General features: G+C 38.4%; 1 protein-coding gene and 1 long non-coding RNA gene across 10 annotated transcripts in view; both read right to left on the reverse strand.

Moving 5' to 3' along the window:
* GRIA4 (glutamate ionotropic receptor AMPA type subunit 4) overlaps positions 1-23,762 on the reverse strand; it is a 224,035-nt gene that overhangs the window by 164,938 nt on the left and 35,335 nt on the right. The window lies entirely within an intron of this gene.
* Positions 599-8,505, reverse strand: LOC136789612 (uncharacterized). The gene is made up of 3 exons (XR_010828398.1): positions 7,645-8,505; positions 6,591-6,806; positions 599-709 (listed from the first exon to the last, which is right to left on the reverse strand). It is a non-coding gene; the product is annotated as an uncharacterized lncRNA (long non-coding RNA).

Raw genomic sequence — 23,762 nt, forward strand, 5'->3', positions numbered from 1 at the left:
ATTTCTATAAAAATTTACCTATCTTTAAAAATTTACCTTCTCGAGGTAGTGATTATGATTTTTGCATTTGGAAATTCACTAACGAAAAGAAAGCAGTAACAAAAATGTATTTTTAAGTTATCTTCAATTATTCCTGATTTTTCAGCTAATCTGTTTTCTCTATGCCAAGTTTTCAAGTTTCTCTATGCCCCCATCTTAAGCAAGCATTTCCATAACTTCACAATTTAAAACAGGAGCACAAGCCCTCTCTTTCCTTTCTGTCATATCTTGGGCAGGAATTGGGCCTCATCCATATGGCAGTTTGAAATGGACTATCTATAATTGGTATTTCCACTGAGCTGAGAAATGTGCTGATGATGGTTTTAAAAAAGAAGACAGATAAGAAGGGAGCTGAGATTGGTTAGCTGGCACCCTGTTATCTCTATGAACAGACCAAAGTAGGGTGTACGGTGGGGTCTGGGGGAAAAGGAGGCAGATTGTCAAAAAGAATTTGCCATTACAAAATATTTTTCTTTATCGTGGTTATCACAACAGATTTAAAATAGCTGTCATCTTATGTTCAAATAGTACACTTCTCAAATGAAATGCTTGTTTTTCATTTTATTTTTACACTGTAGGGCTGACCAAAGCAGAACCCTTCACTTCATTGAATAGTTCGATCAACAAAATGAGCAATACACTCTGTTTTCCTTTCTCTGTCACTCTTGGTCTGCAAAAAAAAGACCACAGAAAATTAATAACATATTTAACAGCTTGATGTAAATAATGCAAGAACATGTCTTTGCTGGTCCACTCAGATGTACTTCAATTAATTTGCTGTATAGATGGCTTTACAAGTAACAAAATATTGTATCTATCACCCCAGGCATTATGTAAGGCTAGTAGCTTCTATGCTGGCATTTGCAGAAATAAGCAAAATCAGTTCAGCACAGTCCACAGCTGTGATCACTGGAGTAAAACTCAGGGTCTAGGAGCCACTCAGATATTGTACAAGACAGCTGTACTTTACTACTGGTCCACTGGGCCTGATGCTAATAATTTTCAAATAGCCTGTTAGTTACAGCAGTGGCCTCAAGCTACCTCTTATTTCAAATCCTATTAACATTTGTGTATCTTTAAAATACTTTATTGTCTTAATTAGCATATATTCATTCATAATTCCCAGACAGTCTGCTGCTATATATTAATAAATAAATAAATAAATAAATGAAAATGAGTAATACTGGCTTAAGAGTGGGTGGATGAAATGTGATTGTGGTAATGTGCACCCAAATCAAATCAGTCAGACGAAACATGGAAGTGCTGAACAGCTTCTGTACATGTTGCTTTTCTCTGCAGTGCTCTGCAGGATCAGTCTGACTGTCTTAGGATAATGGATTGGTATTACTTACAGGCTTAGTGGAAGAAGGCAGATCACTGTAGGTAGAGATTTTAAGAAAACTGTTTAGTTAGTCTTTTTAGTTACAAAATTAGATAAAATAATATTAAAACCACTATTCCAGTTTTGATGATTCTTGCAAGACATACTCAAAAAAGCTGTTATAGAGCAAGTTCTTCCTTTCACTCTGAGACTCTGCCTTTCTTACTCTATATTCTGTTTCAGAAAAAAAAATCATTAGCAGAAAGGGATTTTTTTTTTTCTGAATACGGATTGCAACATAGCATTTTTTATACATATATCGTAGAATATTTATCAAAAGTACCTCTGCTGTTAAAACCTAGTAGTCTTTGGTTGCCCCAGGCTAGCAGAACACTTGCTTTTGTAAAAAAAAGTCATGTTAAATTTATCTTAAAAAGGTTTTATTATCTTTTCATGTCCAACGTACAGAAAACTCAGTGGTAATTAGGTACCACAATGATTTTATTATACAAAAACATAATTACTGACAAAAAATAAACTTTGGTAAATAGTCATTCTTCAGCTTTAGAGAACGCTGATTTTACAGTGTAAAGGCCTTTTCAGCCAGTCAAATGTTTAATGAAACATTGACATCATACACCTAGACTCAGTCAGAAAGAATGTATGGAAAAAAAACATTTTTCTCTTCTACACAGCTATGTAGAATTAAACTGACTACCCCTAGTCTGATTGATTTGTTTTGTTTATAGGCACACGAAGGGACATAGATGCTATTAAAGCTACAGAATAAAATATTTTTCACAGCTTGATTTGAAGTGGAAAAAATTGCTGCAGAAAAGAAAAAATGCATAGAAGCATAGAAAACTCGTCTTTTTATAAAAACATCTTTCTTTTTTTTTTTTGTGGTTCCTTTCTTAGTCTATTTTTGTGATGTTTCCACAATACTTGTGCTTCTATAGCAACACAGCTCAGGAAAGAAAGAGATGCAGCCTGGCACCAACTCTTCTTTTGCCAGGGATCAAATATAATCCAGGTAGGGTTATTTTACTTCTGTCTAGGTTTTACTAGTTTTAACATTTGTCTCACTGAAATCACACTGAGGAGCTACTAGTAATGTTCTAGTCTAGGAGTTCTAGTAATGTACTTTTTGTATTTTCTTGATTTTTAATGTTTAGATGATCTGTTTCACATGTTATTTTTTTGCTGGATGATTCCTCCTCTATGTACAATACTACCAACAAATAATTAAAAAAAACCTAGCTACTTAGTTTGCTAGTCTCACTTCCTCTAGGCTGGAGAAAAGAGGGAGGGCTTATCAACTGGTGGACTGTGAAAATAGGTAAGACTGCCCTTGGCTTAAAGGAATCTCTGTTCCTTGTCATAATGCTTTAACCTTAGTGCTGACAAACTCAGCACAACCCCACAGGACTTCCTTATAATGCTACTTTTTGTTCCTGGATTTAATTAAGATCAAAATTCAGAAAAACAAACAAACAAACAAATCTCAAGTGACCTGGTTGCAGGGCAGGATTATAGAAGGAGGGTCACAGGCTTGGAAGGAGCTCAGGAGGTCTCTGGTGCAGTTTTCTGCTCACAGCAGGCTCAGCTCTGAGGTCAGACCAGGGCTTCACCTGGTCAGAGATGAAAACCTCCAGGGACGGAGACTGCACGACCTCTAGGCAGCCTGTGCCACTGCCTGACTGTCCTCATGGGGGCATTCTTTTTTCTTATATCCAGTCTGAACCACTCTTGTTTCAGTTTATTTTCATTGCCTTTCATCTTCCCACCCGGCCCCACTTCAGGCAGACCATCTCCATCTCATAGATCTCCCCATAGGCACTGAGGGCTGCTCTCACGTTGCCCTGGAGCTGTCTCTGCTTCAAGCTGAAAGCACCCAGCTCCCCCAGCCTCTCCTCGCAGGGTGGCTGCTCAAGAAGGGCAATAACATCCCTTGATCTGCTGGTTATGCTCCTGTTCATACAGCCAAGGATACTGCGGGCAAATAATCAAGCATTGGTTGATAAGCACTGTTCTGTACTTATTATCAGTTAAAAAGCACTTTTCTCCAAGACATCACAACTTTCATTGTCCACTGTAAGCAGCAGTTAACTGTCTTGAACAAAGTCTGCATTACTATTAAAACCAAACCAAAACAAAAAAACTTAAAAGCCTAGGCTATCAATGGCAATACCAATGAACACAAATATACATATAATTCTGAAAATATGGGACTAAAAGTACATCACATTTGTGCTTGGCAGTCATATTCTTTTCCATCACGCCAAATTTGGACCAGGAATAAGGCAAACAGAAAAAGAAAAAGAAAGTGATGGTTGCACAGCTGATCCTATGATATAATATTGTTAATACAATGAGGAACATGTTTTATTTCCAATCACTAAAAAAAAAACAGAAGTGGTGACTGATCATTTATTATTGACGGCGTACACTATGAGGTGTCACAAAAACACAACTCAAATTGATTAAATAATTGTATTGCCATATAGGCTGAGGGACAATGTCACGCTCCTGTGTGAGGTCACCTTTCTTCAAAGCAAGTGGGATTTGCCTGTGCTCACGCAAGGCCAGAATCTAGCCTGAAGTCATCCTTCAGCATCAGAAAATAAAACATATATCAATGAGAATTTTAAACAACATTATTGGATTATCTGGTACTGTATGCAGCCCAGGGCACATGTCTAGACATGTCAGAATAAGGCTATTGGCCTGATATATTTCATATATATACATATAGAAGCTTCATCTTGTCGCACTATTGTCTATTTATTGTCACATCTTCGCATTACCTCAAGAAAGTAAATGGTGAAACACAGCTGTAACAGAATACTTGTGGAAATCAGTTCCTGGACATGTGTAGCAGAACTTTTCATCAAGAAAATTAGGACATTATGTAGGCACAGAGCTCACTTCTATAAACAGTCTGTGCACTTAAGTTTATGGGGAGATCGTGAAAAGGAACGATGGAGGTCTTTGAAATAAACTTCTTCAATTTAGCATTCAAGGAATACCACACAACATATGTTGTGTGTTAGAGAAGTTTAGGTTTACCAATAGAGGAAACAGGGACTAGATTTTTTTTTTTTAACCTCTGAAATGATTTTTTCCATGAGAGATAAGACTTGACCAGATAAGACTTGAAGACTTGACCAGTTCTTCACCATGAGGTCTGTGATGGCTAGGAAGGCTTCTGCTTAGAAATGGAGAAATGAAGGAACAGACTGTTTCAGAAGAAAACACCAGCACTTCAGACTCCTTCTGATATTTTCTGTTTTGTCTGACACTGGGTGTTTAGCACTGAGTACTGTGTTTTGATTTACACTCATCTGATTTGGGGAGGCAAGGTTATCACTGTCTTTGATAATAAAAGGTCCTCTGCAAAAACAAAACAAAACAAAACAAAACAGAGAAGTGCAAGTTGTTTTTGTAAAAGCCCTGCAGCAAAGAACTAGTGAATAATTTGTACAAAACACATAAGTTTACTTTTAGTGTAATTCCAATCTTCTGCAAAATGCTGAGCAATCAGGAAATCAAGCAGCTAGTGAGATATGCCTTAAGCAGTCTTCGATACTGAGTGCCCTCTCTTATCCAGAATGCTGCCAATTTTTCTGATTGTGTTATTGTATGTACTATATAACACATTCAAAGACAACACAGAATCAGAGAATCATAGAATGTTTTGGGTTGGAAGGGACCTCACAAATCATCCAGTTCCACCCCCCTGCCACGGGCAGGGACACCTTCCACCAGACCAGGTTGCTCAAAGCCCCATCCAACCTGGTCCTGAGCACCTCCAGGAATGGGACATCCGCAGCTTCTCTGGGCAACCTGTGCCAGTGCCTCACCACCCTCATAGTAAAGAATTTCCTCCTTATATATAATCTAAATCTACCCTCTTGTAGTTTAAAGCCATCACCCCTTGTCCTATCACTATATTCCGTGACAAAGAGTCCCTCTCCAGATTTCCTGTAGGCCCCCTCTGGTATTGGAAGGTTATTATATAAGGTCCCTTATACATACCCTCTTTTATACATAACCTCTCTTTTTCCAAGGCTACATTCTTTAAATTACATTTGTTACCATATCTGAATTTTTTATATATATAATATTGACAAAATATAAACTGATACAGCTGGCCATACAGAACAATGTCCTTAGTGCCACATCCACAAGTCTCTTAATTACCTCCAGGGATGGGGATTCTACTACTTGACAATATCTATAAAATTAGAATTCTCTGCCATTTTAACTACCAGAAAACTACCACATTTTTATCAATATAATCAAAATATTTTTTAACCTTTCAAGTATAATCATGTTTCCTTCTTTCTCTTTCTTTCTTTCTTTCTTCTTTCTTTCTTTCTTTTTTCTTTCTTTCTTTCTTTCCTCTCTTTCTTTCTCTCTCTCTCTTTCTCTTTCTTTCTTTCTCTTTTCTTTTTTCTTTCTCTTTCTTTCTCTCTCTCTCTCTCTTTCTCTCTTTCTCTCTGTCATTTCTTTTTCCTTTGTTTATTTATTTATTTATTATGTGAACCAGAAGATTTTCTTTCAGAACTATCTATCCTTATTCACTTCCTTCTGAGGTCAATTTTTCATCCTGTCCTGGCACAGAGCTCTCCCGTCAGACTGCATGTTCCATGATGGCCACTTGACCAGAGTTACAGTCTGGGTTGAGGGGAGGAGGAACGGTGGAATTGGTCATTTCATTTTCCAGCTCAGGATATTCATAAGTGATTTAAACATATGCCATCTAATATGATTATTTGATTTTCATTATATCTACAATTATTAGTGTATTCACAGAATGCTGCTTAAATATGAAACAAATCTCTATGAACATAGCAGAAACAGGATTTTTGAACATGTAGCTTGTCCATAACTGACACTAGTATTACTGAAAACGCTAGCATGAATTGGGCAGTCTAAATCTAAAAGCTATGTAACTTAAAATATACCTGACATTCAATGATCACAAATAATATATATTATTTTTATCACTTTCAAAAGTTTAAATAAGCACATCAGAATATACAGTAGTTTTAAAAGAATGGCAATATGAAGCCAAATTTTTTTAAGACAAGAACAGTTGACTTGGATTTCACAAAATACCAATTGTTCTGAAGTTAAGATTGAGTGACTCGAGTTTTGAACAACTTGTTAAAAACAGCACTGATCACAGTTTTAGACTTTGGAAGATGAAACTGGATGTTCTCACCTCAAGTGTATGTTTTGCTCAGAAACTGTCCAGAGACTCAATAAATAATAATTCATATTGTTAAGCTTTCTTCACAACAAGGAACTTCTTCAGGGAAGCCTAGTCAGCACCTTCCAAATACTCAGCTTCCAAGTCTAAATATTCCCATTTGTAATGCCTGTGAGTCTCAGTTGTCCTAGTGACAGAAGAGTCCATTAATATTTAAATGATTTGTGGCTGAGAAAGAGAAATAGATTGAAACAATCAGAATAAACATGATCTCATGGAGAAAGAAAAAATATAATTTTCAATAAGGAATATAGTGCCAGCATCTGGGAAAGACATTTTATGCTGTTAAACCACTTATAACTGTAGCTAAAGTATAATGAGAGGAAATGTTAATATTTATATATAAATAATATGTATATATATTTGCCAAAAACTGTAAGATACAAAAATTCATCTAAAAGTAGTGCAAATGTGAAGAAGGTATAGTAGCTATAGCAGCGCCCAAATAAATGTTGGAGGGTGAAGAAAACAATTATGCCCACGGAAAACACAAAAAGATGCCCAAGAAGAAATGCAATTTATTCCTGAAGGCAATGGAGCAGAGCAAGAAGAAAAGTGAAATTGCTAATACCGTCCAGAAGAGCAGAAGAGGCATCGACAAAGTTTGGCCAAGGATTTGGGCATGAACCCCGTTCATTACCACATGAGACCAGGAAGAAGTGATCGGGCCTAGTGACAGGGATTAATTTAAACTTAATCCATAACAGCAGCAACAAATATGGGGAATCTCTAACAGTCCACCACAAGGCAGGGGAATGTTGATAAATACAGAGCAGTAAAGCTTACTCAAGAGTAGATTGTGGAAAAAACATGGGGGGAAGAATCAGAGAGAAAAGAGAAACCTGAGCAACAAGAAGCAACGTTTTAGGAATCGAGTATCATAATTTGAAAAATATCAACTCTATTTATACAAAGAGAGTGAGCTTTCATACACACACCCACACATTAACACAGAAAAAAAACCTTTAGTCCAGAACTGCTGGAAGACAGAATGAAGAAAATGTACCTGGGGTTGGGAAGAAAAATATTCCTTCAGATGTTTACATTGGGTTGTGTATCTTTATATCAGGTGCAGGTGTGAAACTGTTGGTGGTGGGATTGCAGGGGCCTCCATGAGGAGAGGCCAGGGTTGCCCCATGCCAGGCACAGCCAATTCCATCCAGTTCCATCCAGTTCCACCCAGTTCCATCTTGTTCCAGCCAGTTCCAGTTGGCCCCAACAACCCTGCCTCAGGGCATGGGTAGGCCCAGCAGCCATGTTGGTGGCTTCTCGGGGAAAACATGTTTAAGAAAGGGCAAAATGCCACATGGTGGGGTGAAGAGAAAAAGTGTGAGAGTAAGTCCTGTGTTTGTTTGTTCCCTGTCCTCACCTCAACTCATGAGCTTTTTTTCATCCCGTTTTCTCCCCTTGTCCTGCTGAGGGGTGAATGAGAGAGCAGCTGGGTGGGACTCGGGACTTGGGACCTTTGCCAAGGCTAACTCATCACGCTCTCTATGAGACTCTATTTTAGCTTTTTTTTTTTTTTTTTTTTTTTTTAAGAAAAAAACAGTGCAAAAATAAGGGGATAAAGAAAGGAAGGGAATAAAGAAAATTCCAAAGACAATTTAATTTTAAATTTGCTTCCCTAAAGCATATGCTATCAGAAAAACATTTATGAAGGATGGAAAAGTGGCTGCTAGTAGTAGTAGCTGCTAGTCTGCATATACTTAAATCATAGAAGGATAGAAAAAAGATACTTAAGCTTGCACAAATTGTACAATGAACTGGGGCAGAGTGAAACTAAGGTATAATTTAACCTCAATATAAAGGACTTACCCTGTCACTGAAATGTATAGCATAACCCCATAAGCCCCATAAGCAGAGAGAGAAACACTAATGTCTCGGACAACTAGACCTGCAAACACCTTACAAGCAATGTTGTTATGTGAGGTGGGGGAAGAATTACATTGACATGAAAATACACTGAGTGATGAAATCTGTCTGATCCCATCCAACAGCACCGAGGCTGAAAAGCTCTTAAGGTACCATGACAGATATTCTCTACTCTGTAAAAAAAAACAAACTGATTTGTAGGGCAGTTAAACTGAGTTATTTTGGTAGACACAGAATTCATGAAGACAAAAAAATGTTTAATGTTTGAGAGAATAAAAAGCATACCTTTCAGTCACTTGTACAAGAAACACAAATCTGAGAGGAAATCCAGATAATCCCTACACAATTTTCTTCATTTGTAAAGCTTACAGTTAGAGTGATTAACACTTTGCTACTCTCAAGGCCAAAAGCTGTTTATACCTGAACACTGCCTTCTTCCACCAGAAGAAACTCACTTCTGCCTATCTAAGGGATGAGCTACTGTTAGTCCACCCTATGCCACATATATTTAGAAGAAAGTAAGAGACCTTTGAGAGCCCTTGCTGCCAATCTACCGTGATGTACTAGACAAACAGATTTTTAGGTCAGAAGAAACAGAAGTAGGTTCTTGTCTAAGCACCCTCATGATGTAGGCTAAAGTATTTTACTTGCCCTATCTAAATTGATTTAGAAAAAAAAAAAAAAAAGAAATTTTCAAAGATTTTTTTAATAACAGTTTTTTTTTTTTTTTAATTGTACCAAATGGTCCATCTAATCAAATCTGAGAATGGCAAAAGGTATATTTGCAATGAAAGGATTGTTCTTTCAGAGAAAGAATGGGCTATAAATCTATGAAGGTCTTTCTTGTTTCCAAAGCTGAATTTAAAATAACACGTGCTAGAGTCATAGCTTCTGGTAGCAGACACTTTTACTGATGCACAGCACAGCCTGAAGCACTCAGCCCATAGGCTTTGGGGAACCTGTGCATAAATGACCCAGTGCAGAAAACTGCAAATCCTGACTGTGACTGTCAACCCATCTCCTGTGAGCAGTTATACAGCTGCAATGGTTTCCATTTGCTCTTGCTCTTTGATGTGAATATGGCACCTTATATAAATAACTACTTGACCTGCAATAAGTTTCTTAGATGGTCCAGTCCCATTTAACACCCCTGCATTAAACAGAGCTTAATCTGCCTTATGTATTTTTTTTAAATTGTTGTACAGAGCAACTTCTTAAATATAAATCATATTTAAATGAATCCATAGTAGAGTTTTTTTTTTTTTTTTTCCACCAGTACCATAAAGGCATGGTTACTTTTTGCACTGATCTATTTAAAATCTTCTGTTGGGTATGACTACAAAGCTGGTTCACATTACTAGGGCAGCAGAATAGAGCATATTCTACTGACTGGGGTAAATCCTGCAATTAATTTAGCTTCCCTCGTTGGTAGACTGAAGCAATGCAGGTTGAATATTGAAGTCAATGAAAATGAAAAGTGCTTAGCACTTTGCATGCATAGCCCTTTATAAATAATATATAAAGGTCGAGCAAGTTATTTATCGGGTCTCTTTGTCCATTTTATATATGCCACCATTTCAGTACTGATGATCTGATTTTCAGCTGTTGTAAATTTAAACTAGTTGACATATGTTAATTTACCACCAGTTGGGAAACTGGAAAACAGTAAATGGTAGTTCTGTTTTTTTTTTTTTTTCAGCTCAAATGTAATTGTCTACCCATATACACTGATTGCCCATCTTCCACAACACCTAAGCCTTTCATGTCTTTCTCCTTTAATTGCTCCTCTTGAAGTTGTCTTTCTCCTCATTCTTATTGTGAATTTGCTTGCTTGAACACTGTCAGGTAATATTCATTTACTAATTCTTAAATGATGCCCTGTGTCCATTTACTCAACTCCATAAATCAACCTCACATAATCTTACATCTGTTTAAACTCACCATGACCAAAAAAGGGAACTTTGGTTTTCTCCAGAATCACTTATGCTTCCCTATACAGTTCTGACATAGCTCAACAGAATTTTCACAGAATTAAACAATCCCAGAATGACGTTGGAAGAGTACCACTGGAGGTCTGGTCCAACCACCCTGCTTAAACACGGACACCTAGAGAAAATTGCCCAAGACTATGTCCAGGTGGCTTTTGAGGATTTCCAAGGAGGAGCCTCCATGGCCTCTCTGGGAAAACTGTGCTAGTGCTCTGTCACCAACACACAAAAAAAGAAGTGCTTGCTGATGTTTAGACAGAACCTCTTGTGTTCCCGTTTGCGCCCATTGCCTCTTTTCCTGGCACTGGACACCACTGAAAAGTCTGGCTCCATCCTATTTGTACCCTCCCTTCATGTATTTATAGACATTTATGGATAGATTGCCCCTGAGCCTCCTCTTCTCCAGACTGAACAGTCGCACCTCTCACATGCTCTCCTTGTAAAGAAGATGCTCCAGTCCCTTCATCATCTTGGTAGCTTTTCATTAAGATGCTTTCCGGTATGTCCGTGTCTCTCTTGTACTGAGGGACACAGTATTCCACGTTTGGTCTCCCCAGTGCTGAATAGAAGGGAAGGATCACCTCTCTTGACCTGCTGCAATAGTTTCCTAATGCCTCCCAGCATACCATTAGTCTTCTTTGCAGAAAGGGCACATTTCTGGCTTGCATTCAGCTTGATGTCCACCAGGACCCCCAGGTCCTTTCCCTCACCTAACATACCCACACGGGTCGTGCCTAATACTTACTACTTCATTGTATCTAAGTCATCTTTTCTTTATCTCATATTGTGCCTTCTCAGACCCCGATTCACAGAGATGCCTGCATGCTGGCCTCCCAGAGATTACACTCGTTCCCTTCTGGTATGTGTAACTGTTATCTCTGCCAGGGTCTCCCTGGCTTCTTCTCATCACAGCCTCACCTTTGAATTCTCCAGCTGCAACAAATTAAAAGCAAATAGTCATGACACCATTGTTTATGCCTCATTCATTGCATTTCTCCCAGATAAGCCCTCCTTTTCCTCCATGTTTTGACTGCAACAAGTTCACCCTCTCTGAAATGTTTGGAATAGCTCTCCCACTCCCTGCTGGGTCTCTTCTGGAAGTACTCTTTGTCCCCCTGCTTTCAGAAGTGCATGGTATGGGCACAGGTACAAACCCCACATCACTCTAGCTGGGAAATGTTGGAGAAAAAAGACTAGAAGTGGCCCAGTATCCTGACGCTACGTGCAAAGTGTCAGGAACTTTGTGAGGGTTAAAATAGAAGACAGCATGTTCCCATGAGGGATTATGAAGCCACAAGGCAGTGGAGCAGAGAAGTAGGTGCAAAGCCCTGGAGCAGTTCATACCCAATGGATGACGTGCGAGCTTTCCCTGTCCCAGACTGGGGCATGGTCCTAGGGTGCCACACTGGCCTTGAGAGCATCCTATAGCTCCCACAACTGTGGATTTCATTTATCTAGCGACGCCACACCGTAATCCTGCATAACACCCTGGCAGGGAACAGGATACTCAAGAGCCACAGGTTGGTCACTCCTGACTTAGATGGATTAGTGCAGACAGCAACAGCTTAAATACTGCAAATGTGTTAAATTTAGACTCAGACAGAAGCAAACCTGTAAATAATGAGACATTTGCCTAGCATCAATCTGACTCCCTGCATATTACATCAGTTCTTGCTGCTTTATGCATTTTTTAAGATGCAGGCTGTGCTGTCCTCTGAGTTTCTAAGAGCTCAGTAAATTTTGGATAATACTGGAATACTAATAGTAACAATAATTATTGCCCTACTCTTGTCTAAAATGCTTACTGCATTCATAATTTTCCACTGTATCAACGTTCCATTATAATGAAATTAATAATTTTTTTTGTAAACCATTAGCAATTAAAATTTATTTGTACTCTATAATTTGAAAATCAGAGAAAAAACATAGGGCTAATTATTGTATGCAGAACCTCTGAATAATGAGTAAAGAATATTCTTTTTTTTTTTTTTTTTCCTTAATAAAGCCATATTTTCTCCAAAGCAACACAAACAGTCCAATAAGAAATTAAATTCCTTAGGAACATTAATTTTCAGCACTATCAATTTTTTTTTTCTACTGTGTACCCAAACTCCAAAAGCAAGACACTACCCTCCACCTTATGAATACAAAAGTAGTATTCTGCATCTAAAGATTATACCAGAAAAATTAGTCTAGATAACTGTATTTTTATAAGAATTTTAGACACTGTTATGTGTGCTGTTCTGTTTAAGTGTAGCCCAAACTTGTAGCATATTTTGTTCACTAAGTTGTAAAAGGCAGTGCATGTCAGCAAACTTTGATTTCACATATTGTTTTTCCATAAAAGTATAACATTATAAGTAACCTTCAAAATAAAATTGCATATTTTCAAACTGTTACAGCAGATAATTCAAACATACCTCTCCCATACTTTATAGCTCATTCAGGAAACCCACAAATGCATTACAAGTGTTCAAAGAAACCACCTATAAATAAATATTCTGGGAGTTGACTACATTTTTAAAAGGGTCCCTTTTACAAAATAGCATCCAGAAAGACTGAATATGGACACAGTTTAATTTACTCTGTTTAGTGTTCAAATGCCATAAATAGCTGATTATGTTGAAATATATTTCCTAACAACAGAAATCCTTAGGTTGCATTACACCACACCTAAATTAGGGGTGAGCAAAGCTATCCTGGCTAGAGTACAAAGGGACCCAGCTCTGAGACGGAGAAGCAACTCTGATTTTCTGGTAAATGTATTTTAGGGTTTCAGTCAAAAGCAGTGAACCTATTTAAGCCACGGTTTTCCTGACCTACACTGTTTTCTTACAGCTGAACACAGGAAGGTTCCCCATGCCAGCTGACTCATTAATGTACACCAGCTAAGCATTTTTGTTTTCAAATATGGCCAGCCTTCACTACCAACATGACAAACCAGCATGGTGGCAAATTCTAACATGTTACCAAATCCCTTGATCAAAGCATGTGTCTTTGAAGAGGAAAATGAAAGAGCTTTGCCAACACATACAAGACAAGGAAATGTAACACTTTCCATATTGTAATATGTATATTGTAAATATATATTTCCATATTGTAATTCAGTGTGCTCCAAACACAAAAAGCACAGCAGTAAAAATTGATTCATCCCCAGCCCATACATATTGCAATATCCTTTCTAGAACTACAGCTGCACTAGAGTGCTGTGGGGAGGATCTACAGCATGGTATGACTATATACATCAACGGTATTCCAAAACTTTTTAAAGCAGAGAAGGATGTGAATTCATTGCAGTCACATGCCTGGTTATCCTCACAGAATGCACATGAAGAAAGATAACCAAAAATATTTTTTATATAGTGGGGATGAAATACAAATTGTCAATGATGATTAATTCATTGATTTATGAGAATAAAGTTCTTTGGGGAACATTATCAGTCCAGACTGACTTTCTAGGAAAGCTGAATTTTATAATTAGATTTCTGCTTTATTAAAAATAGAGAGAAAAGATAAAAAGTGAAAGTAGAGGTGATCAGGTCTTTTTGTGGCAGAGTAGTTTTGAAGGTTCAAAAGCCATACTTATTCCAGTAAATAAAATATGTTCATATGCTAGCTTTACAAGGATGTAGAGAGGAAGCAACAGTACAAGAGACTAGAATCCTGCAGACTGGCTCCACTTTCTGCCATTATCTCCTTTTAGACAAAGTACAAATACATCTTTCCAACCTAACACATTTTAGGAGACAAGACGAGAGCAGAGTAACTGTCTTGGACAAAGGCTGGTATTAGACTCTCAGATACAGATTTTATTCCAAATTTAGTGCTGTGCCTCTGCAGATCTGAGATTAGAATCAAGCCTTTAGGCATTAACTGAGATAAACAAAGTACGATATGTCAAATCTAATTATGCCATAAATATCCCAATAAAATCTAGATCTCTAAGGTAATGCTAAAAAGCCTCAATGACAGAGAGGCAAATATGATTAAGTTTAAACTGCAAACAGCTTGTGAAATATGGGAAATAGCATTACATGTGAAAATATCTGTAGGGAAATATTTTCATTTAACTAATAAGGCAGGAATTTTTGTGACATAGTAAATAATTTTCCTGGTAGCTTAAGGCATCCTAAAAAAAAAAAAAAAAAGAGTGACTACTATGCATTCCTGATCTAAAGTCATCATCAATACTTTTTATCGTTCCAAATTACATAAAATAATGGGAAAAAAGAAGAAGAAGAAAAAAAAAAGCATTGACTTCTTATACATTCTCATCAGTTACAGTTATGAGATAAGTGGTTAACTTGGCTAATGCTTCAGTTTTATTTGGGAGAAGTAAAAATGCATGAAATGACAGTAGTCTATTTAAATACTGTCCTTTACACAGCAAGTGTCTGCAGAACAGATATAGATATAGATTTTGTTAAATGACAGACCTCTGCCATTCCATTTATTACCCTTAGAGACACTGATACATGGTTAGGAGCATGTAGCTACAACTTTATTTTAATATCAGTTTGAAACTGAGCCTGTTAATGCATACCAACTAAGTGTCTGATGCCATCCTCTAGTTCTCCTGTGTGAGTTCAAGAATGGTATTCCACAGGCACTGTTATGGCTTCTTCAATCAAATTGGAGAAATTCCAAAAACTCTGCCTAGTGGTGTTTTCAGGAAGAAATTCAGATATTTAAAAGCCATCCAGAGCTATATGTCTTAATGCCCCTATTTCCCTTTGCATTATCCTAATGTACTTCCATTATCTTTTTACATCCTTGAGCTACACACACCAACACTGGCTCACAGGACAACTCTGCACTTAAGTGTGCTGTGGGAAATCTTTCAGTAGAAACTCAGGAACATTGCCTGCCATGAAACCCCATACATTGCTCTTGCCAAACCTCCATCTTTCCCAGACAAACAGTATGCAAGCTGTGGGACTTGGTCTTACATTCAAATCCACTGGTAACAGCTATGTTGTATCCTCACGTATAATTTCTTCTTTCATTGATTTAAGTTGGCTCAGTTCATACATCAAGTGATAAAATCACTTGATCACTCACAAATATGCATGAATGTAGCTAAAACCTGCTTAATCTTGACTGTACACTAAGTACTATACATAAATGTCCTTCTCAGTGATCATTAACTAGAATTTGTTTCAGCTTTGCTGGCAGTGCAAGGCATTATAGGAACCACACTCAACCATGCAGGCTAGGACTTTAACACAGCTTGTGCAAAATGAAAGCCAAGAATTGTCCTAAACCTCAGGTCCAAAGCTGTGATCACAGACTCTCATGACTGGAAGACTCGGCTTCCAAGTTTGGAGACAATGTATAGAGAAATGAAACAGCACTTTGACAGATACTAATTTAATTCTGCTGGGACAGTTCTACAACCAGCCTGCTGCTGGGGCCACCAATGGATACATTTGCAGGTCTTCTTCCAGTGCTGAAGGAAAATATTTCATAGTTTAGCAAAAGTGAAGTCATGTAAGAAGGGCTAGATAAAGATAGAAACACCACCTAAAGGAAGGAATATTCTGAGTTGCAAGAAGGGACTTTTCTCAGATGCAGACGAATAACATTGTGCAATGTACAGTGACAGATGTGGCCCCAGATCCTGATGGACACTGCCACAAGTCATCTTGTTGGCTATGCCTATTCTCAGGTCTCTTCACTGGCCTGACTCGCAACATAATTGAGCTCAAAGGAAATCTGGCAAGTCTCCTATGATTCTAGGACCTGACTACCATCATAACATTCTTCACAGAGCCTTTGAGCATGGCTCTCAGAGAGAAGAAATCTTGGGAAAGTAAATTTTTTCACACTTAAGGAGTTGCAAAATAACCTGGAGTCCTTGGACACACTGTATGATTCCTTTATCCTTTGTAGTTTCCTCATGCAGCATCTCAGAAAATGCAAAGATTGAGAAAAGCTCTCCAGCCCCTCCAACAATGCACTTTTTTCACTCTACTCCACTAATCTGGTAATCAAATAGCCTTATCAATCCTTATTGGACCAAAACCACCACCACCACCACCACCAACAAAAAGACTGGTAAATTATGATTTAGGTCAATAACATGACTTCTTTACATAGTATCACAGGTGTAAACAGACAGAGAAATTACAGCCATGATCTACACACTTAATTAGACCTACTGAATAATAAAACACTGTATTTGCAGAAGTACTGAACAGAGTGATAGGAGGCTAAGTGCATAGATTTATTTTTCGAGGACAGTTTTATGGAGAAAGCTAATGTTTACAAGACTCTCTCTGCTGCTGGACCTGGGAGGATTAGGGGACGCTAGACTCTGCCTCAGGAAGGTTAAGAATTGAGATACACATTCTCAAAACATGACATGCAGTTATATTTAATGCTATTTACGATGCTGGAATTAAAATACGGTCCTATGGAATCAAATAAACACACATTTTAAAGGGTTAATTTTTAAAATTTACATTTATTTTAAGGACTGAAATTCATGACTAATTAGAATACTGCATCCTAGAATCTAAGGTCACAGACATGCATTTACTTTGCAGACAGCTGAAATAGCTGCAAATGTTATTACCTCAGGCCATTTTTTTACCACCTCCATGTTGGAGATCACCATGACAACAGCAAAGCGAACTAAATGGAGCCCACAAGTGCTTCCTAAACTCAATGCCTCAATGCAAACCCTGTTTTTTTTATCTTAAGTCAACAGTGAAGACATTTCAGTCTAACATGGCTGACTCCACACTTAAACAAGGGAAAGGTCAGGGGAACAGGGAAGGCAGCAGTCACCCACACACAGACTTATTTGACAGCAGTCTTAGGCTGTAACATGGAGTTGGGTTACCAGTATTAAAAACATCAGCAGCTAGCTCCAGAAAAGAACATCTGTCATTGCCAGGGGAATTCACTTCACAGCCATCTGGGGCCAAAGCTCCTCAGTGCTACACATGCATAAAGCTGTGCCTGAGTCTCCTGACTTATGCCAGGAGTTTCTTTCCAATTTCTAGTCCTTGAAGGATATTGACTACCAGTCAAGACATGAAAAGCGTGCAGACGATTAAGAAAAGAAAGGATATTATATTTTTCTACTACTCTCTTCTCTACTACACTTTCTTGTGCTGAATCTACTATACTCAACTATACTACACTTACTTCTAATTACATGCATATATATATATATATATCTTAGGAAAATAGCACTGATTTAGGATTCAGCTTTTGTTTCACTTGGAGACGAAATATAGATGGCTAGACTTTGAAGTCATGAACACAAATTCCAGGTTTACCTTTCTTCATTCTGTGTAATGTAGTCTTCTTTGTAATATTTAACTACTGATATCATGAGTTCTTATATAAAAAAAAAAAGTATTCTCTCTCTATGTAACAGTAATCAAACATGTCCCAGTTTCATCAAGGTTTTTAAAGACTTTTTTTTTTTTTTTGCTGTTATCTGGATTTCTGCATACACATAATTGTTCTGAAATTTTGTCTCATGTTATCAGCCTGCAGAATAAACCCATACAGCATTTTGTTGTAAAAGCTGTTATTTACATCATGAGTATGTTGAACTTCAGGAAGTTGAAAATAATTGAGTGTGATTTCTTTCATCTGATAAAACAGGTGCATCTTGCTGCTTTCCCATATTATGAATGAAATGAGGCATTTAATGATCCAGGAAGTTTCGCCATAAATATCTGTAAGCACAGAGTATTTTTATTTGCATTTTTTCATTGCATTTGCAATTTCAAAATGCCTCCAGTTACAGGCAATATTTTCTTTATGGAATTTTGTTCATAGTACTTGTTTCTTGTGTTCTACTTGACAATATAGGCTTATAGTAGGTAGTTGTATATTTCTTTCAAAATCAATGTGTAATAGGTTATGAGGATAAAACCCAGAAATATCAGAAGTTCTGCATGCTTCAAATAAAACATTCAATGTTCTTTATCATTTCAAAACTAAAAAGTTAGCTGCAATATGGTTTCTTCCATGAAATAAGCGTTGTAACTTTTATCTGAAAGACCTTGCCTGACCATTAGGTTGTTCTTACAGCACCCTGAGAAATGTCTAAAGCTCAGAATGGGTTTTGATAACTAGCAGGAAAAAAAAAAAAGTTGCACAACGACAAGGCTATTTTCTAGAAATAAATAATCAAACATCAGATATTAGAAATGAGTTGACAAGAGAAGACCTGTGGAACATGCTTGTCTTTTCCGGACACCACCTTTTTATTAACTCTATGAAATAATATTTATTTTCCACATATCAACATTCTTTTTCCTCTGTACTTTTCCCTATTACTCATTATATCATCAGTACCGAAGGAAATAAACATAACAGTCTGAAAGGAAGTTAATTTTCAGTTATGAGAAGCATCACTGACCATGTTGTTCATTCCTAAGCTGTAGGTTAGTATCAATTTTTCAATATATTTACAAATATTAAGCAGACATTTCTGCCATTTGAACAACTGGAAGCATAAAATAATTATCTGTGGATTGAAGCAATTTTTCATACAATAAGTTTGGTCCTAGAATGTGGACTCCAAATGTGACTCAGTACCATACAACAAACTTGCATTTCTATTGTGTCATATGACAATAACATATAGAAATCTGATGTTCTGTGATGATGCTCTCATTTAACCTATATCAGCAATGAGCTGTTTGGATAGCTGTTATTCAAATTAGGATGACTATGAAACCTTATTTGACTCAAGTAATCAAGATACAGAAGTGTTCAGATGCAGATTCATAAATGCTCCTACCATTTTTGATGGCTAAGGAAATCTAGCTGAACTGTCTCCACATTAGTTAGCTCTGCTGAATTTGCCTGAACAGTTTTGTTAGCTTTTCAGATGTAAAGTAAACCTTAATATTCCAAAATTCTTTCTGTCAGCTGTGGGAGGATACCCTGAGGAGCTACCCTTTAAAGGGTCTCTAAACACTAGCAATCTCCTGTTATTTAGACACCCATATCTCCAGTTCTTTACATTACACCAGTCTCAGCGGATTAGCAGGAAAAGGGCAATACTTTCATACAACTGATAGATGAGGAGGGACTAGCACTGCTGAATTTTCAGTTTTACTCCCAAGCCTTTATCTAGGCTGAGTCAGCAGTTGCTTTATTTTAAATGCTCTTTTTATTCACCTACACTGCTGCAAATTGGTAAGACCTATAAATTCCAGCTACTTCTTAGAGGGCTGCTTTAGAGATTAAAAGTATATACTTACTTTGATACCACAGTATAACTCCACAAGGATTAACAGGAGTTAAGTGCGTGCATCTTAAGCAGAAGATATTCCACATCTCCCTTCTTATGGAAAGCAGCAAAGAAAACGTACCCCATATGCCCACACAGGGAAACGTAGAGGTCCTGGTCATGGACCAAAAAGGTCATGGTGACTATGCCAGCTTTCTCTCCCTCAAGCAAGTATGTAGCACACCGATCATTTTGTTCAGGTTAGGAGCCTGAATCAGAGCAAGAATTGGCACCATTAATTAGATCTAAAATTCTCTCCTGAGAAAGGGCTTCAATGCGCATCTACTCCAAACTAGGAATACAATTTCAGGTCTCCTGGTGTACACAAAAATGACATTTTTTTTTCTTTTGCACCGCAGTCGCTTCTTGACTTCATTCCTGTGTTGCATGTGTTCATAAATCAGCAGAGGGTATTGAACCATTCTGTTGTTTACTTAGTGCTGTTTACTTCCCACTGGATAATATAAAGTAGAAATAAGACAAATGACTGGTGCTATATAAATGTGGTGATCCATCTGGTGACAACCACGAGAAAAAGTAGTATCAGATCAATTCATATGCTCACTAATGCCACATAGGATATAATGCAACTCGATAGTATATCTGTCTGTTGCAAAACTATTGCTCCCTGATTCTGTATAATGTTCAGTTTATGAGTGCTGAATGTCATTTTTTTTTTCTTTTAGATTGCACACACATTATAGTAATGCTAAAAATAAGCAAAAAAAAAAAAGTGGTCTACAAGAGAAAATGCCTTCATGGAAGGCTATGGAATTGAGTTCATGAAGTCGGGTCCATGTTCAGGATTTAGAGCTTACAATTAACACAGTCCAAAATGGACACTGGATGTTTTTCAGCATCTGTTGTGGTTTAACCCGGTAGACAGCTGAACACCACACAGCCATTTGCTTGTTCCCTGCCCACCCCACCCCTTCACTGCAGTGGGACAGGGGAGAGAATCAGGAGGAAAAAAAGTAAAAGCCTGTGGGTTGAGATAAAGACAGTTTAATAAGACAGAAAAGGAAGAGAAATAATGATGATGATAATGATGATAATAAAATGTACAAAGCAAGTGATGCACAATGCAAATGCTCACCTCCCACTGACTGATGCTCATCCCATCCCCAGGCAGTAGTCCCCCTCCCCCCCCAAGCCAGACACACCATATAATTGTGCAGCATGATGCCATATGTTATGGGACTTCCCTTTGACCAGCCCGGGTCAGCTCATGACTGTGTCCCCTCCCAGCTCCTGGTGTACCCCGAGGTACATCAATGGCAGGACAGCACCAGGAACTGAACAGTCCTTGGCTCTGTGTGAGCACTGCTCTGCAACAACTAAAATATCAGCATGTTATCAGCATTATTCTCATCCTAAATCCAGAACACAGCACCATACCAGTTACTAGGAGGAAAATTAACTCTATCCCAGCTGAAACCAGGACAGCATTCTAATGATACCTGTTACTAACTCTCTTCTATGTCAGAAACTTGTGTAGGCTGCATTATGACAAAGCTTTTATATTAGCATCTGCACAAAGAATAAGTAATGAAAAACTGAACGTTTTGAGCAACCTGTATATATGACAGAAGGGATATTGTAATTGTTCAAGCAAATAATATGCACTTATGTTTCAAACAACCATAGGTTACATGGTAAATATCTTCTAAATTAACAATAGATAAAACATTAACAGTGCCACATGGAATGTAAGCTGTAAAGCCTATTATTTTTTGAGGGCATTCTCCGAAAGAAGCTGTGAACTGTCTGAGTATTGGGGATAGTCTCGCAGCTGCCTTCATAGAAATATCTTAACACTCTGGTCATAAAACTGACAGGATGCCAAACCTGCAAGAGTGAGGTATACCAGAATCTCTTTATGCCACAAGTGCTGCATAACACTACTTATGAAGGTGAGGATCCAATATTAGCAATACAGGACAAGAGGATGGCGGAGCTCAGAGAAGGACATGACAGCATAGCAGAGATGAGAAGTGAAATACTTGTGCAAATAACTCAACATTTTCAAAGTGCCAAGTGAGGAAATACAGAGGGAGGATTGTTCTGTGAGGAGAATAACCCAAGGAAGCATATAATCCAGAGATGAGACAAGACAGTGAGGTGACTTCAGGGCACTGGTTTGGGAAAAAGTATGGTGGTACAGCACAGACTGTAGTCCAGAAGAGTGACTGTTCCTATTCTCTACCGAATTCCAAGTCTTCAAAGTCTTGTTTCCATTGAGCTATCAACCAGAAGATTTATCTTGCAATATGCTGATGTTAGCAAAGACTTGCTAAAGCATATGAAAAATTTTCAGCATGTCTACACCATTCAGTGTGGATTATCCTGAGTGAGTTTTACCTATTTGACTTTTATTCTATCTAGTTATGTTTAGTAATAAAATAAATCCAGGGACATACAAGTAAACATACAATCTTACAAATAAATTTGTGTTGGACTATAGATTTGGGGCACAGGTGGGATATACAGCCAGACCATAGAAGGTGGAAATACCTCTATATCCGACAAATGATACATGGTCATTGCAGCTTGCACAAACTGCAGCCAAAACATCACAATGTAGGAAACCACCTAAGGAGCTTCCAGATCAAAGCTGCAATGTAGTCATCATCAACACATGCTATCCATAAAGCTCCTTTGTAAATGAGGTACTTCTTCTTGCTTTTCAGCAAGTTACAATGAAGATTTGCTAAACCTTCTCTTTCCAGAGGGCTGGTCACAAAAACAAAGGTAAAACAACTATTGCAAATTGAATCTCTGTGACACCTTTCTGCCTTCACAAATTAATTTTGGGCATATGGCACCCTTCTCAACTGCTGCAGAGCACAGAGGGGCACAAAAGGTGGCTAGTTTAGATTTGCAAGCATATACTTGACCTTGAGACAGTATTTGTATAATTTTATTCTGTTACATTTATCTTTCAATTACTAAGACATTTTATACCTTCCAAAGGTGAAAGTAAGAAACAGAAAGAATAAGTATTTCCATTTTGTTGTGATTCTAGTGTTTATTATTGCATTTATGCAAAAATGTCATTTTTTTTAGAGGTTTTATGACAATGAGACAAACATAGTACACAGGCATGGCAGAAGTGAATATAACTACACTACATCTGTACTAGTGCTTTAATGTATTTATTTACTGATTTTGCAAAACTAAAGCATAAAATCACAGAAATGTTTCCTGTAATATAATTGAGTACATTATCATCTAATTACTACTGAATGCATGAAAGAGAGCTGCATGGAGAGGCAGAAGGGACACAGAGAATATAACAGGAAGGGTGCAGCTTTGCTAACACTACTGAAAGTCATTTATAACCACGAATACTTCTGTCTGTCTTGATTTTCTTTCTTGACAAGTACTTTTATTGTGTTTACGTGGAAAGGTTTTGGTAGCAGGTGGACTGCAGGGGTGGCCTCTGTGAGCAGAGCCCAGCAGCTGCCCCAGGTCAGATCAGAGCCAGCTCCAGACAGATCCAAAAGGGACTTGCCGCTGGCCAGAGCCAAGGCATGAGCGACGCTGGTTGGGCCTCTGGGAGAGCAGATTGAAGGAAGGGGAAATCTGCTGTGCTACAGCAGCTGGGAGAGAGGGGTGAGAGCTGAGAGAGAAGCAGCCCTGCAGCCCCCAAGGTGAGTGCAGCAGGAGGGCAGGAGGTGCTCCAGGCACGCAGCACAAGTTCCCCTGCGGCCCGTGGAGAGGCCCCTGGTGGAGCAGGCTGTCCCCCTGCAGCCCACGGGTCCCACACGGAGCAGATCTCCACGCTGCAGCCCGTGGAGGAGCCCCCGGTGGAGCAGGTGGATGTGGCCTGGAGGAGGCTGCGGCCCATGGAGAGCCCCCGCAGGAGCAGGCCCCGGGCCGGAGCTGCAGCCCGTGGAGAGGAGCCCACGCAGGAGCAGGGGGTCTGGGGGGAGCTGCCGCCCGTGGGGGACCCGTGCTGGAGCAGTTTGCTCCTGGGGGATGGACCCCGTGGGACGG

This window comes from Anser cygnoides, chromosome 1 (genome assembly GCF_040182565.1).
Source record: "Anser cygnoides isolate HZ-2024a breed goose chromosome 1, Taihu_goose_T2T_genome, whole genome shotgun sequence".
Taxonomy (NCBI): domain Eukaryota; kingdom Metazoa; phylum Chordata; class Aves; order Anseriformes; family Anatidae; genus Anser; species Anser cygnoides.